The 17,876-nt window shown below is 41.5% G+C and overlaps 1 protein-coding gene across 5 annotated transcripts in view; it reads right to left on the bottom strand.

Moving 5' to 3' along the window:
* LNX2 (ligand of numb-protein X 2) overlaps nucleotides 1–17,876 on the bottom strand; it is a 65,295-nt gene that overhangs the window by 29,511 nt on the left and 17,908 nt on the right. The window contains exon 1 of one of the 5 annotated variants that reach the window (XM_055801447.1): nucleotides 12,690–12,779. The exons of 2 other annotated variants lie outside the window; for them this stretch is intronic. The gene's annotated coding sequence lies outside the window, so the exon portion shown is untranslated. Of the gene's footprint in view, nucleotides 1–6,870; nucleotides 7,152–10,270; nucleotides 10,440–12,689; nucleotides 12,780–17,876 lie in introns of those variants that run through there. 2 more of the 5 variants (XM_055801446.1, XM_005233825.4) reach the window with 2 other exon arrangements.

Here is a 17,876-nt window from a genome sequence, read left to right as displayed (position 1 = left end):
AGGACGCCGCATTATGCAATGTCACAGCAGAAGCGTGCAATTAGCATCTAGCACAAAAATACCCTATTGTGGAATAATGGTTATATGACCAAGTAATTAAATGTGTTCTTTAATATGAGATTATGATTTTAATCTGGTCCTACTCTTTTTTTAGGATTTTGACTATTAATGTAGAATATAACACATTAAAGTTCTAAATACACTGCATTAAAAGTAACAGCAACAAACCGCTTACTCTGTTCTTTCCATTAGTAATATTGCATATGTGTCACCACTTACCTTCAGGTTTTCTCTGTGGGTTTCTACACAGTAGGGGGGACTGATTCTATCCAGTACACCACATTTGATGTAGTACAGAGGCCAGTAATAAAAATATGCAATAAACTAATCATATGAAGCTATTGGTTCCAAACAACTAATCTGTTTTGCTTTTTATCTAACAAAATCACAGCATACTCAATGTGGTGATAATAGTGTCAGTCAAAGGACTGTAGGTCTGTCACTGTAGGATTTACTTTCTGAACCTTATAAGCTATTCAACTTTGCCCCTCTTAAAATAGCTGCATGGTCAGGAAACTGTGCAGCCATCATTCTGCACTTTCAAACACTAAATCCTTACTCCTCCCAACCTTATTTACCCTTCTCTCCCTTAGAAAACCACACTGCTTGACACCCGTAACAGGATGATCTAGAAAACAAAACAAATGTTCTCACATTCTTAACTAGATCTCCTCATTCATTCATTAATTTTGGTAAATGTTCTCATTGGTGGGGGGGGGGGGAAATCAAATTTGGGCAATGCTTACTTTGTGACTAAATTCTTCATTGCAATTCAGCAAGCAACACTCATGACAGACACTTACTGTATTCTAGCAGAGTAGCAGCAAGCATACAGAGAAATGAAAACTGCTAGTCTAGGTACCAGCCCATCATCTTTATTTTTAGCTGCTGAAATGTAGTCATAAATATATTCTGAAATTCCTGTGAAACACATGCATTTCACCATGTCTCACTTTTAAGAGAATCCCTGCTTTGGTTTTTGCCCCTTAACCTCACACAGCCAAGCACAAGACTTAGAGCACATTTTACAAGGATTATTATATCCTTTGACGCAAAAAGGATTAAATAGTAATTTGTAATCCAGGCTTCTATTCTGCCGTGGAAATTGATGCTCATCATTGCCCTGACTCGTAGTAGATAATGTGCACCTTCTGGAAAGGATTTCACAACGGAACAGCATAGTGGTTCTTTGTTACTGCAGACTAAGAATGCAAAATAAATAAGAACCCAAAAGAGATTACTCAAAAAAACAGCCTTAAATGTATTATGTAAGAGCTCAAAGATTGGATAGCAGAGCACGGGGCCCTCGTGCTCAAACCGCAGCACTCTCACTCTGTGTTCATGCTACTGGATTAACGCAGTAGGGATGAGACCCATCTAATGGCTGTTCTTTATGTAATGCAAAATAAACCAGATAAATGTTCTAGAAAAACACTGCAGTGATTTGTGACTTTACCAAATTATTTTGCTGCTTAGGGCACCAGGAGTGGAACACGTGGCACATGCCATATTGTACTTGGGGGTACCTGCAACACCAACAGGTATGGCAGAGGGAAGGAACATGCAAAACAGGCAGAGAAAGACATTTGTGTGTTGCCCAAACACTAGACACACTCCTATACTAGTTCTCTTCCTCCTTCTCCAAGTAACCAAGGTCCCAAGAAGGGAGCAAGTCCTACATCAGCAAGGCTACAGGAAAACCCAGGGACCATTCTGTGCCCTGCCGGTATGAAGCTCTGGTTGTGGACCCCTGACAGTGAGCATTCACCTTCCCGAAGGCTTCTAGCATTTCTGTCCTTTGAAGTCTGTGTGACTCACATGGCAGTCAGCTACAGAGCACCAGGCAGCATCAGGCAGTAAATGTACCCATGAAATACTCTGAACACGTACTTGCTACAGTCAGATACCTGCACCCCCCTTTTAGAAGGTTGTAATTAAATCCTTTGTGTGTTAAAAACTTTTTAAAATAGCTTACTATAAATTTTGAACAAAAAGTAAAATAAGAAAAGTTATTGAGCAATTAGGCTTTCACTGCCATGTTTTCAATTATCACGACAAGCATTCCTTCTTCGGAAAGGTACATCCAGGGGCAAGCTTTGTTTGCTTAAACCACAAGAGTTTGTCCTCAGTGAAGCACAGGCAGTTGCTCTCTGTTGCCCACCACTGAAGGAGGTGAGCAGGCAGACCTGTTCCCAGGACAGCCCCATCCCAGTGTCTTAACACTGCTGGTGCAGGGCCAAGTGCCCTGGGCTGTGCTTTGCTGCAGAGGTGGCACTTCGGGCCAGGGGCAGGCTGTTTTGCTGACCATTGCCATTGCCTCTAGCTGCTTCTCAGCGCTGCCAGTGCCCCGTTAGCTTAGATCATCAATAAATACCATATAAACTAGCCCCACCACCTCTTCCACAGCTGCCAGCAGAGCTGCGAGAGAAACAGATAGTGGATTGCAAGATGAAGATTCAAAAAAAACCCAAACCCAACCCACTACCACCACCCACACCACCCACCCCCAAACAGCAACAACAACAAAAAAGAAAACAGTGAGGTTTCTTCACTTTCACACTGCTGTCTGCTTCCTTCACTTCTGTGCTGCATTTGGGGCAAGCCTGTTCCATGACTAAGGAATCAATCACCAGGATTTGTATTGATTATATACCACAGCTGCCTAATCATCAATTCCAAGACTTTTTACAGGCTGATCCCAGTGCAAAATATTAACTGATTTACAAAGTCCACAAACGCAGTATTTGTGGTCTGAGCAACAACTGAGACGGCAGGCAAGGTCTAAATTTCACTGATGTAAAAGCACTATATCCCTGAAATCCACAATGCTGGAGCACTGCCATTTCTAATACCCTACTTCAACCCTCGTTATGCATCCCTTATTTGCTGTATCTCTTATCACTGCAGATCACCAGGTCCACAGGATGGTATCAGCTCGGGAAAGCTGCAAACAGGAAAAATAATCAGAATTATACAAAACATGAAGAAGGTAAAAGAGCCAGCCAGGCCTGTTATTCAAGTCATATAATTCCCTAGGAAATAATTCTCCTGGGACTTCATTACAACAGCCAAACAGTGCAGGTGGTGCCCTGCTTTCAGTTTTCAATCAGATTCTGCTTGGGAACTGGGCAAGACTGGACATCCAACTGTGCAAATTTTTATTTTATTTTTTTACATGGAGTGAGCATGCGAGTGACTTTATACTAAAAAAGACAGCCTTATCCTTAGGCCTTCTCTAGTTCTGACTTACTGATTCAACTAACATTCTCTGGAGAAGCTTGACACATTTTTACAAAATCGTAAGGTGTCAGGCTTTATACCTACATCAGGTTTCACGATGTTTATTCCTTTTGTCTGAATAGGCACTGTAAAAAAACCCAAACAAACCACAAGCAAACTGGAATTGCAGCAATAACTTAGCCTTTTTACTATGGTTGTCTTTTTTTACATGTCACAAATAATTAACACTAGTTTAAGTTTGAAGTTAATGGAAATATGTATTTTGCAATGAATGCCCTCACAGATTTAAGTAATCTATTTCTAAATTCTCTTATCAAAATCCTGGAGATTTAGAGCCCATTAGCTGACTGTTCAAAATTTTACAAAACAATCTGACTATACCCCAGAAGCAAACAACTAAAGAAAATACTCGTTTTACCAACTGATCTCTTCCAAAATTACCTTTAAGATACTACAATTTCCAATTTTCTCTACTACCCTATGCAATTCCCTCAACCAAAAGCAAAGGTCAAAAAAGCACCCTTTGATGAATGACACCCCTGTTCCTTTGCTGGACTCGGATGTCCCTGTATTCTAAAACAGCTGGGATGCACATCTCTCAGTTCTGTGGCTAACAACTCTTTACACCAGAATGGACACCATCTCACTGAGATGTATTTAACCACTGAATCGATGCTTAATTTCTACTGTGTAGCTTAAACAAACTGCAGGGGAGAAACATCCACCTGTATTTCCACTTGATCCACGGCCACCGACTGCTGGCTGCTGCTTCTCATCCCAGAGGGCTCAAAATTGCTTCCTCCTGGCAGCACAAGAATGCCTCAGCATATCCCTTCCTTATCCCTCCACAGTGGGGAAAGGGAGGATATGGAAAGAAGTTGTAACAGCTACAGTGAAGGTTTCACATGACCCTAAACTCAGGCAGTCCTTTCCTGGTCAGTCAGATTTGTACTTGCAAGGCAATACGTAACATGTATCGATCAATAACTCCAAACAACAGTATGGTCATCACCCTGGATTTCAGGAATGGTTGGCTTAATTTTAAAATGCCACAGGATTTCTGAAGTCTGTTCTCCATGGCCATGGCACCTAAGTGCCAAAGCTAGCTAGGAAGGATCTCAGAATACCCAAATTCCGCTTCAAACATCAGGGCTATGAACAGGATCTCTTGGCAGCCAGGGGTGGATCAACACAAGCCCCAGGAGAGGGAAATGAGAGAGTGTTACATCCATTGCTTAAAACCACATCATAACTGATCAAACATTAGTTCTTAGTTCCCAGTCCAGTATCCTTCACAGGAATTAGAGCATCAGGCTGATGATTCACAACTGTTTTCAAAGCAGACTTTAGCTCGAGTGGAAGAATAAAAGATAGCAAAAACTGTAATAAAAAACATTTTGAGAATAAATAGCTGGCGCACAGCACAAGAAGGGAAAAGTTATTCCACATCTTCCAGTAAGAGTGACCTAGCTCATTAGATACTATCTCTGTTTTAATATTAAAGCCATACAGCAAACAAGTGAAGCAGAACTAGAAACTTCTATTGACCATACAACATCCATATTAATTATACCGGTATCTGAGGGCTGCACTGTCTTCAAACACAAACCCCAATTTGACTCTAGTTCAAGTTTATGAGACAGTAATCTTGATAGACTCTTCCTCTTTTGAAAGCACAAACAACTGAAAGTGTTGTCAAAAAATGGAATCTGACAGCTCAAAGTCAGGAAAAAAAACCTATGAGAAATGGGCAGAGCACAGCAATTAGACTGGGACAGATTTCTGCTAATGCTGCAGCCACACTGTCACCGGATGCCAATTATCCAGTACACCTATTTTTGTGCCAAGAAACAACATTTTTTTCCATGTTTTTTTAAGTTGTTGAGCAGAATGATTGGAATTTTTACGTTCAAACAAAATAATACCGTGCCTGAACAGTGACTTTGTTCTGCTGAAACACAACCAGGCAACGCTGGGCTTGCAGTAACACCATCTCTCTGCAGATTAATTTTTTTGCCTCTGTGCTTGCCTTTTTGCTCCATCAAAGCAATGCCCGCAGAGCGAAGGTGGCAGCCCTACACCAGATGCTGATGTGGCATCATTGCTGCAAATGCAATGGGGTTGCAGGTGATGGTTTTCCCCACCTCAGGAGTGTGGGTTTTTACATGCAGTATCGTAAAAAAGATATGCACACGTGCTTCCCTTGCTGGGTAGTTCTGGAGTATGGCATTTTTCCAGGCTGAAAAATCCCTCCCTAAATCTGGCGAACAAGGAGTGTTTGGGAAAATGAACAGGACCCTAAGCTGCGTTCGATATTTGTGGAGTGTCGTGTTTCCATGGCAACGGGGGGCTACAGGCTTTAATTACTGACAGGACATTAAGGGCCCCCGCTGCACGGCATGTGCGAGACACGCTGCCAGGCGGGGGGAGCCGGCAGGAGCAATGCCTGCGCTGCCCCCTGCTCCGTGGCTGCCTGCAGAGGTCTGGGGGGTCTGAGCAACCATTGCACAAGGGAACAAAGAGATTTAAAGAAAGGGGAAACCAAGGAAGCAGAAGACCAACCAACCTTAGGAGTGGTGATGGATGGTGCCCGCCTCCCAAAACCAGTGCCTCAAACTTGGGATGCTCAACATCATAGGATGACAGAAGAAAAAATAAGGACACAGTGCCCAGAGATAAGTGGCCAGAAGGTTTTGCTGAAACATGCAAAGATCATCCTGCAGCCATTTTCTACAGCACAAATGGAATGGCTTCTATTTTGGGACCAGGAGATTAAAATAGCTTTATACTTTAGTCAAATCAGTCTTGAATGAGACAGGGAAGATGAGGATTGCGACCCTACCGAGGTCTCTGCAACAAAATACCCATTCTTTATAGAAAATACAGAGCTACATCTGAAAGACCATCCCAGAATAAAAGAAAAGGAGACAAGAGTATGAATCCTTACTGAAGGTACATCTACACATCTACAGATTAAACTTGGCTTATTCACACTGAACGAGGGGCACTGAGAAAGAAGGCAGCAAGACACACAAGCCAAGCTAGATGTGAGCCACCCAGGTTCAGATGTGGCCTGCACAAAGCCTGAACCCTACTGGAGGAGAAAGAACTTGAACTTGCACCCCCTCCGCTGCACGCACAGCAGCCACTGCTGCCCACCCTACCTGAAGCCTCGTTCACAGTTATTTGCCCTTCTCTGCCATCCTGTTTCACAAGAGAGGCAGGGGCCACCTTTCCAATTTTCAATAAGATCCATTTTCTGTGGGTACATTCGATTTTCTGCTAAGTGGAAAGAGAAGGGCCTGTTTCTGTGGGCTAACCTTGCTTGGTGTCAAGAGGCCACCCCACCACAGGAACCGCAAACACAGGATGAGTGCCTGGGAGATCAACATGCTCACAAGTCTTTCAATAACCTAGCATGTTTGCAACTTTTAGTCTTAAGCATGCAAAAAAACCCTGCACAAAACCTCCATCAAGCTCCCAAATCCCTTCTGGGATTTCTGTAGCAGTAAAAAAAATAAATTACAAAAGCAGCAAAATGGAATGAAAGTGAAAATAACCCACACTTACCTGCCAGTAGACCCGAAGACAAACTTCCTTCTTAGTGCAGAGAATAATGAAAGCAGTATGTCATTAATGCTGTTGTAACAGGTAGAGTTTTATATCCAGTGGGAACAAACAAAAAAAAAGTACCCCAACAGTCAAAAACCCACGACAAAGAGACAATTAGCAAGGCTTTCTTATTACTGACGGAGCAGAGGAGAAAGGCAAGAAAGAGTAAAACATTTGTTTATCCACCATGGTTATTTTCTGCAGTGCAATCTGTCCACCAGCCCTTGCCATATGTGCCACCCTTTCCTGTTTGAAGAGATGAAGGCAGCAGAAAGCTGTCCATCAAGATGCTAAACCTTCTGGAAAGCCCTCCCCTGCGCACTTTGCCCTGAAACGTGTCTTTCATGGATGAACAGAAAACACTTAACTAGATTAAACGTAGCTCGTTCCTGGATATGCACAGAGAGAATTTGACTTGATTAATTCAAATTTTAAGGAGTTGAAGCGATTCAAAGAAATTAAAAGAAGGAAGTGGTGAGCTGTGTTCCCTTTTTCTGCTCTTCTGTATAACCAGCCCCCATCCCTACGGGTGTGCATGGAGAAAATTCAGGGAGACAACACTTGGATTAATCACAAAATGGCTTTGATGACAGACAGAAGCTGGGGGTGGAGGGGTAGAAAGGATAAAAGAACTTTCTGGGTAGTCAAACTGCAGGACTAACTATTTTCAGGGAGAAACACCAGCCCCGTCTCTTCCTTCAGGCATGTGCCACCTTTCTTAACATGTTACAGCTGGTTTCATCCATCAACCACAAACCAAGTGATGGCGGAAAGCTATTTTGAAAGGTAAACTATGCTGTTACTAAGCAGTACTTTAGCTCAGCCACATCATGAAAAAAAACAAAGCTACCCCCTACCAAGCTAACAAAAAAGAACAATCTCTCTCTAAACAAGCATTTCTAAGATCTGTGTAAAATGGAGCCAAAAGGACACACTTCAGAGATGGCTCAGATAATCGATAAGCCACACACTGTCTGTGCTCTGCAGGAAAGCAGGCAGAGCCCTCTGTGGGAGCAAGTGCCCATCAGCTGTGAGGAACCCATGACAACCCATGGCCGGAGAAAGAAACCTGAAAGTATGGGAGAAAAGAGTGCAGAGGATGGTCTAGACAGAAGGTCTGTGGCGGCTTCAGCCTCCAGCCTCAGCCTGCCAAACAGCACCCTGGCAGCTCAGGTGCATCACTTGAAGAGCTAAGGCAATCCCCTAAACTGCCTTAGCTCTTCAAGCTGCTCGTTTTCTCCTTAATGAAAGAAAACAAATATCACCATATCAGGACTCTCAAAAAAAAGAAGAAACTAAAAGTCTTCTTAATGCCACAGTCAAAAGAGTGTTTAACTTGGGCTACCTACACGCAGGCCAAACCAGCCAGGAGACCTGACGTGGCCATGAGCAGGGATACTGCTCACAGAGGGACTGGTTCACCTGCAGAACTACCCCACTCGGCCTGCAGCCCAGTATGACCAGGCAGCAGGGAAAGCTGTGCTGGCTCCGGCCACCCCTTGGCAAACAGGTGACTCGTCCTGAATGCACTGCCATGCCTGAGCAGTCCCTGCCTGTGCTAGGAATGATGTTAGGATGCAGTCCACGAGCTGTCACTTGAATTAACTCCACGACAGAAGCAAGTTCTTTGATTCTTAATGCTTCAGATTGATGCTTGTGCCTCTCCCTATTAACTCTGCTGAAGATATTTCACTTTGCTGCTGTACGTAACTTAGTTTCCACCTATTTTCTAGGGAGAGCTTTCCTTCTGATATGTGTAAAAAGGCTATTTTCAGAGCCAGCTGCCTGATCCAGCTTTGAGCACACAGGAATGCTAGAGCATGACCTGTCCTCATGCTCTTTTATATTTATTACCTTCATATTATTTTGTAGGACGCTTGTCAGAAAATAAGAATATTACGTTGAGATCTTCTGCTTATGCTCTCTATATGTACATATACTACACCTCAGACAGACATACCCTGCATACTACACAGATACTGAAAATAAATGGTTCCATGCATCATCAGAATTTACATAACAAGAACATGTTAGATCTAGAAGCTGTAGTCTTAAACATACAAATATCTTAAATAAAACCATTTGAATATTTTGTATGTAAACAGGTCTTTACATACACAGTAGACTAAGTACTTGATCTGGGGCCTTCCAGACAGGAATCAGAGAGGGAAGTGGACGTTGAGTTGACTATGTAAAGTCAAGTCTGGTTATACAAATTTGACAGAGAGAAAAAAATACAAAGAGAGCACTGCATTTGTTTTTAGTCCAACTATAGGAATCATATATTTTCCACTTCAGCCCTTGTAATTCTACAGCCATCAAGAAAGAGTGGAGAGAACATTTTTTGAATAAAAATAAACAATTAAAAAACCCAAACATTTTTCCTAAAACATTTATCTATCCCCTAACCATGTTTGCCAGCTGTTTATTTTAATTACCTTTCCTATTAGCCTGGCTGACTGCATGTTAAATATATATGCAAATACATACACACACACACACACACATATATATATATATATTAAAAAAATAGAATATGAGCACCTATTGGATAGGGAGGCTTTTACAGTGCAGTTATCTATCTGCCTGAGGTGCAAAATTTGGCTGCTACAGTAGTGTCCCCTGAACCCTGTTAGAGCTCTCAGAAACTCCTTCAGTAGGAGCACTGTTCAAAAACAGTCCTTTAAGATTCAAGTGAAAATGTTAGCAAAGACACATAGTAACACACGGTAAGCCAACAGGTCCTGGTATGTATTCTTAAATGAGCGACAGGAGCTAAATATTAAGCAGCAATCTTCTGCCTCCCCCTTGCAGAATGAATAATGTGGAGGAGTGAGCGCCAAACTGCTGTTACAGCACTTCTGGCCACTTTCCTCGGTAGTCTCATTCTCTTTGTTTAAAAAAATAGAGTTGTAAACAACAGCACACAAATGAAAATCATCACCTTTAAGTGAGCAGTACAAATTAAAATAAAATCAAAGAATAAAAAAAAAAAGACACTAAAGACACGTAAGTGGTAGCACCTATGTAAAACACCAAACTGGTAGCCATATGCAGAAATCATACGTAACAGATATATTAACTATAAAGAAATAAACTAGAATAAAATTATCCCATAAAAGTACAAGAGGGTTAAGTGCTCAGAGAAGGCTACTAGTCCTACAAGCAAACAGGAGGAAGGGTCAGGAGACGTTTGCTGCAGTGGGGAGGCATCAGGGCTCCAACTGCTACACTCGTCTAGTGAACAAAAGCTGAGTCGTTAAAAAACCAAAGGCCTAGAATTATGAAAGAAAAATGCAGTTCAGTTCTCAGATACTTAATAATGAATTTGCAAAACATATAGAAGACATTTACTCACATCAGTAGGGAATTCTGGTTCACCACATTTTGGGAAGAGAGTGGGAAAGGAGCGATGCGCTGAAGAGCCCCGCCAGGTAGGACATCCAGATTCCTAACTTCAGGCACCACTTTTCTGTATCCGTGGTCAAAATGGTTCCAGCAGTAGAGGCTGACAGAAGCATGCTACATTGGGAAGGAGCCAAACTTCTCCTCCTCCTCCTCCTCCTCCCCCTCCCTGTCCAATCTCTTCTCAGCATGCTGAAATTTTGCATTTGAGATTCTGTGGGGGATGATACAATTTTCATTTCCTCATTTATTCTATGTATTCAACCCTTAAGAGCTACCTCTTAAAATATCAGTCTTGCTTTGAAGGCTACTACTTCATTTAGCAGTGCTTTTGGAAAAAGGTCTTTAAGAGGCAGACGATTCAGCCTCCAGAGTATCCGTCTTCTTTGCACTCCCTAACCACAATGCTCATTTTCCCAAACCAAGCACTTCTCAACAAGTTAGGTTAGGTTCACAGAGATAAAAAATTGAAACTCTCATTTATTTCCATACCTGTTTTTTTTTACTCCCAACCCATGCTAAATGCTTTCACATGTTTTATGCCAGATACTTATTTTTAAAGTTTATAAACTTTTTTATTATTGCTATATTGTCCAAGAGCCAGAAACCATCACAGACAATGCTCCTACTGCACTGGGAGCTGTGCAAATGAGCCCAAAAGATTATGCTGTCTCTGAGATAAAGACTCACATTCCTATGAGATAGGCCTCTTTTTCATAAATAGGGAGCAGTGCTGCACACCAAGACGATGAGACCCCAGAAGTGCTACGCAAGGTCCAGTGCTGCTGTAGACACCTGCCTACCTCTCGTACAGAATAACAGCAGCAGCAGCTGTGTTGTTAAGGCCAGGTGAGCTAAATGCAATGCACTAGCATGCAATGGATTATTTGGAAATAACGTACTTCCAGGTTTCTCTGCCCCTATCAGCAACAACTGGGATTCAAGGAATTAAGTCAGAAATTCACCTACAAACTGCCAGTTCATAAAAACCAGATCTTGTAAGAAATTACTCAAACTTACTATCACGTTCAGAGCAGCCCAGCAGCTGACAGGAACAGGGTCTAATGGGTCAAAGAAACTATGCAACAAGTCATCTTCACCTGGCAGCATCACCAAAAAGCTAAGGAATACCCAGAAAACGAATGCACAGTTTATCCTGAAAAGGGTCTCTTCTGCATCAAGCTTGTAATACAGAGAAGTCAGACGGAACAGCCCACCCCCTCCCCACCCCCATCCCCCAAAAAAAAAGTCAGCTCTACAGCTGTCAGCTTCTAGCTAGACACAGACATTTGAGTCAGAAAATCAATGTTTCAAAATTCTGTAAGGACCTGTTCAATATTGCAATAAAAAACAATCTTGATTTTCACTGGTTTTGAGAGTTAAAAAGCTAGTAATTCCAATTTAATGAACCAAGAGGTGGGCAAACAGGGTAATTAAAAGCCTTCATCCTGTCCTTTCTGTGTGCAATCTGAAAACCAGAGGTGCAGTCAAGAACATGATGAGATTTTCAAAGGAGACATCTTACTTTAACAGCAGCAGACTCAACTACAAGCAACACTGTCTCTTACTATCAGTCATATGGGATGAGAACACAGAAACAACAAATAAAATCTCAGGCAACTAGTCTGCCTCCATGGATTGAGTGAACGTAAACAAAACATACAGGGGAAAGGAAAGAGTCCTGAAAAGGCCATCCTAGCTGGACAATTTTAAGATGTAAAAGGTAAAATCTTTCACAGAGCCAAGAAGTTACACTAGAAAGCTGCTGCAGTATTATAGCATACTTTGGCTAAAAGGAGTAATTTGCATACATTTCCCTTTATAAACTTCAGAACTGGAAATATATGAACTCGAATTTACTGTTTGTCTATACAGACCAGTTTAACTGAACATGAAGTTTCAATAAGGTTAAATTCTGAACTGATACTTACTTTGTTAAAGCATGCTGTGTTGCTTTAGCTTCAGCCAATCCCTACTTCTAAGTGGAAATAAATATAAAGCCAGCGGAGTTTACAAAGTGTCTTGAGTTTTTTTCACTAACTAAATGAAAATAAATCACTGGACTTTTCCCATATGCCATAAAAGATGGATTATTTTTTTTTTCTTTGTATGCTGGATTTGGAGAACAACACATCTGTGGGACTCCAGCTTGCTGGAGACCCATGTTCTCCACTGCCCTCCTGGCTCCCTTCAAACTCATCAATGTAACCAAGCGGATGCTTTGGCTCAGAGATTCCTATTTAGCTGCCAACTGGAGGTCAAAGCATGCAATGAACTATCCATAAAACCTTGTCCCAAATATTACACAGTAAACACTGATACACAGCATGCTTAGAATAAGAAAATACACAAATAAAACCACTGAACCTCACCAGCCATTTCAAATCTTCAAAGATCTTCCAACAGCCAGACCCGACATCTCACTTGCTCTCCTGTTTTTCTCTCTCCCTCCTTCCCCTCCCCACATCCTGGAAAAACAGTGGAACAAATTATTCTTCTGGGACAAAAAATTCTACCTGAAAACCTTACATACAGTTATTTCAAAATACCTACACACTAGAGCTCTTAATTTTTATTTTTCTAACAAGAAGTCCTGAAAGCAAATAGATTTAGTAAAAAGAAGGAACAAACACATGAATGACCTGTTTCACGTTCTGCTTTTCAGAAGTCTATCATCCCTTTTTGGTTTTAAAAAAGTCTTAACCAGAGGACTTGTGTTACTTAAAGTCTGCATGCACGGCACAATGCCCAATGAAATGAGACACCTTTTTTGCAAGGTAGTTATAACGTCTACCTGGAAGTTTACCAGGGTTTCTAGGATGCCTGTTGGAAAACCTTATGCATAACTGTACAACTATTACTACATACGTATCCTAGGAGACCAAAGAGCTTTCACATTTAAGAGCTTATTTCCCAGCCACACTCTCGATACACATCTCATGCATTTATAAATAATACAAATAGCCAGGAGAAAGGAGGACATTGGTTTAACTTCAGCCAGAACGTACACTGACCTCTGCTTACATCAGCATAAATGTTTCATTTTATTTCACTTCTCCTTCTTTCTCACCTTCGGACTATAAAGATGTCAGAAATCTCACATGATTCATTAAATGTGTTTTTAAACTTGAATTTTACAATGGAGCAAAGCTAAAGTTTTTTAATCTTTAAAAATTCATATACATACATGCATGCATATCACCAGAAAGAGCCTTTGTATTCATGCAGGTGAAAATTTAGATTCCTGACCACATTTTGCAAAGCATCAACCTGTTAAATACAACGTATCAGAGAACGATATAATTTAGGAAGAAGCCTCAGAAAGAGAAATGCAAAAAACCAAATTAAACAAAAATCACAAACCAGCTAATTCAAGAGAGACTCACTTTATACTTCAGGTTCGAATAGCCTATACATTTGGAACAAGCCAAATCAAAAGCATTCCCTTCATTTCTTGTTTGTAATTCTTGTCACAGGGTCTAACCTGCAATTAAGCGCTCGGCACCCAGCTTCTGAAAAAGAGCATCTTTAAAATGCCGAGTGGAGCCCCAGAAACACCCAGGTACGATTCCTCAGCAGCTGGCACTGAGAATCTGTTACAAAACCTCCAACACAGAGCATGACAGTGCCTTCCCTTCATCACCTTTTTAGTCTACATTTCTTACCCTTCCATCCCAGTGGAGGCGAGGAGGGAGCACAGCATACCTGCCCAACATAAAGGAAAAGAAGAATATACTGTTGTTCTCCTGGAGGAGGGGGTATCACATGACAAGAGGGAACTTCAAGGGAAAAGGTTGTCGGCATGCTGGTAAACACAAATTAATTCACCGGTGGGTAATTAAAACAGGACCAGCCCCTCCTATAACCACTAAGCAGCTCTCGGGGTTTGATTTACTTAAAGCAGTAAATTCATCTAATCACCTAATCTCACACGAATACAAGTGAAGCCCTGATAGCTGTGACTCAGTAAATACTAACCAGAGCAGAAGCCAGCGTAAAAGATCGGCAGGCGCTCTCTTACACTGTGTCCTTTTCACATCCTAAACCTAACATTAAAATTAACCACAGGCTAAAATGTCGCCAGCTATTTCTCATGAATGCATAATGAAACGGTGCTACTACATCTAGTGAATCACAGTTTTGTAAGCACACCCGGCGAGCATGTGCAGGTATCACACGCACAGGAAAACTTAAAATAGCTCCATGTATACAGTGGCTTTACAACACATACAGGACATTTCAAGTCTCCGTCATGCTCTACACGTGCTATAAGTATTATGTAAAGCAACACCATGTTTGCAAGAAAAGCAACAAATTTGATTATACAACATTATTTTTCTTTCCTCCTCTCCTCTATTTAAGAAAATTCTGCTTTAAAAAAAAATTAAAATGAAATGTTGAAACTGTTCTCAAAACTGTACATACTTTCTAAGAGTCTCAATTTCTGTATAGTTTTATAATTCAGTACCTCACTACTAGAGGTATTCAGCGCAGAAAGTCAGTTTTACATCCTGAAATTACTCTGCTTTTGTAAACATAAAAAAAGAAGAAAAAAAAATATTCTGTTTTTCTTTCAAATTAATTGACTTCCTGGTTTTTTGAATACTAGATACAGACTGGACTTCAATAACTCCACTTTCATGTGGAATATTTAAGTATTACTTTTCCATTATACTGGACATAATACAAATGACACGCTGGAGAGTCTACAGCCAGCTAAATGTGACAGCCATCGTATCCCTCAAGCCACCATCCTCTCCCTTCACATCCATGAAGTGGATGAAAGGCTGGCCAGGCTGGATGGGGCTTTAAGCAACCTGGCCTAGTGGCAAATGTACCTGCCCATGGCAGGGGGGTTAGGACTAGATGATCTTTAAGGTCCCTTCCAACCCAAACCATTCGATAAAAAAACCCTAAACCTACAACCATCACCACAAATCAGCAGTGACAAGTACTCTCCAGCATCGAAGGGCTCAGCTTGAAGTCCCAGGGAAAGCTTCAGAAGACTTCAGGGTGGTCTTTATACCACCCTCCACTTGCGAAAACACGACTGCAAAGTAAATTACCCATCTGAAAAAGTACCAAACCTGGTGGGTTTTTTTCACTCCTCTTGGCTTGCCATGGTCTTAAACAAATAGGCTTGGATAAACAGCGCAATGAAGAGGACTGATACCCTTCTGGTTCACAGGAGAGCTGCATGGCCTAGAGGAGACATCACCCCTGGTGGGGCCACCAGAGCAGTTAAATAAATTCTCTGATCAGGAGCAAGGCCTGTGCTGTTCCTTCCTGTGAGGAAAAAGCTGCAATGCTATTTCAAAGACCTAGATTGCGCTATGGATACTTTTGACGTCTGCTGTAGACATTTCCAATGGCACTACAATGACAATGCCAATTACATTTATGCTAGGTGAGAGCCATTTTCTTTGGGTTTGAGCATTTGCCTGTAATACACCATTTCATCAGGAGAATCAATATAAACCAATCCTGGCTACAGTGTTAACACACCAGTACAACACCTACACGGGCTTCCTTTAGCACCCAAGTGTCATTAATTAAAATAAAGTCATGGCTGGAAATGGCACTTGCTAAGGTAACAAGATTTTTAACATGGGGATCTTAGCTGTACTGTGAAACAGCATGGTGAAACACCACAGAGCAAAGGAAGGGGGAAAGGCTGAGCGAGCTGGGCAGCCTGTGTAGCCTGGAGAAGAGAAGACTGAGAGGGGACCTTATCAGTATTTACCAATATCTTGAAGGTGAGTGTCAGGAGGATGGGGCCAGGCTCTTTTCGGTAGTGCCCAGTGACAAGACAAGGGGCAACGGGCACAAACTGCAAAACGGAAAGTTCCATGTGAATACGAGGAAGAATTCTTTACTTTGAGGGTGACAGAGCACTGGAACAGGCTGTGGAGTCTCCTTCTCTGGAGACATTAAAACTCACCTAGATGTGACTCTGTGCAAACTGCTCTAGGAGAACCTGCTTTAGTAGGCAGTTGGACTGCATGATCTCCAGAGGTCCCTTCCAACCCTGACCATTCTGTAATTCTGTGAAAAACAGAGCCCCTCACCTTGCCCCACAAAAGCAGCCCCGCAGCCCACCCCTGCTGCTGCAAGGTTCCCTCTGAATTTGAATCCCAAAACACTAGCACTGCTGTCACTACCGATGAAGGCAGAGGACAGCCAGGAGCTGCCAACAACAGGCTGAACCAAAATTCTGAGTCTGAGCCCCAAAACTGTCTTCAGGAAGCATGTTCTCCTCCTGAGTGATGAACCTATTCCCTCCATGGAACTGAAGTTTAATGCACAGACTCCGCACTTTTAGCTGTACTTTGCAGCAGGAAAATCAAGATTTTAAGACGATTTCAACTAAGTGTGCCACAGAACTGCAATGAGCAGCTGAATAATAACATTTTATTGGAAAGAAAGAAAAACCCACCACAAAACCCCATAATATACTAACCTCAAGAAAAAAAACACACATATTTCTGAAGAAAGTGGTAAACAACTTTTACCCTCATTAAGAAGTTGAGAAATATGCACACCACCACTAAAATATAATTAATACAGAGTCTTCAGAAGAGTCCAAAGGAGCAATTTAATTAACCACCTGCTGATTTCATAAATGACAAGAACACACAAAGGTAATGGCACCTTATAATTGAAAATGTCCTGTTTATTTAGCTGAGCAATTGTACTGTTCTATGTCATGCATTAATATGAGGAAATGCATTTTGAACTCATGACATTTTTAACTTTGTAAGGTCTGACAGAACAACATACTGCCCGTGATACAGTCACCGTATACTCCATTAATTCAGTGCTTTTACCTAAGAACCTCAAAGTCACTGACAACCATAAAGGTCTTAACCTTTATGAACTCTTGATGGGCTTTTTCCATGCCCTTTTCAAAAATGCAGATGAGTTGGGAGGAAAGAACCCAATTTTATTGGTATCCCACTTCAAACTAACTACCACCTCATGTAGGGCCTTAGTTTATATCTGTGGTTTTCCCACTTTTCATACAAAGGGATCCTCTGTAAGCTCCATGAAATATATCTGTTGACGACTTTGTAAACTCATTTTGCAATTTCTCACACTTTTCCTTCAGCTGGGAAAAAGCTTCCTTTCAGCTACTACGTCCTTTATTAAAACTGAAGAGAAGCAGCTTTTACTAAGGTAGGAAAACAAGGTAACAAAATATGTGAAAGGCTCTTCCTCATCATTTCCATTGGACTTTTCAGAGATAAAGCTCAACTGAATTAATATTCCTTCTTGCTTTCACAAAACTGAAAATGCCTTTGTGCTGCCACATTACAACCATCAAAGTCTATTTGACTGAACACGAAACAGAGCAACATCTGAATTTATGAGCTGTCCATCTCCTTATCCAATGGACACACGAGGAACATTCACTTATACCTGCTTTGGGACATACATAATTTAAAGTAACAGACTGAGGAGATTCTTCAGGCATAGCAGTCTCCACCGGAAACTTGATCGCCAGACTCCAAGACTTTCCCTACAGCATTCAACAACATATCGTAAAATCAGTAGTTCGA

Source organism: Falco peregrinus, chromosome 4 (assembly GCF_023634155.1).
Source record: "Falco peregrinus isolate bFalPer1 chromosome 4, bFalPer1.pri, whole genome shotgun sequence".
Classification (NCBI taxonomy): Eukaryota; Metazoa; Chordata; class Aves; order Falconiformes; family Falconidae; genus Falco; species Falco peregrinus.
Note: the sequence above shows the minus strand (reverse complement) of the source record. Positions and strands in the feature narration are given on the sequence as shown.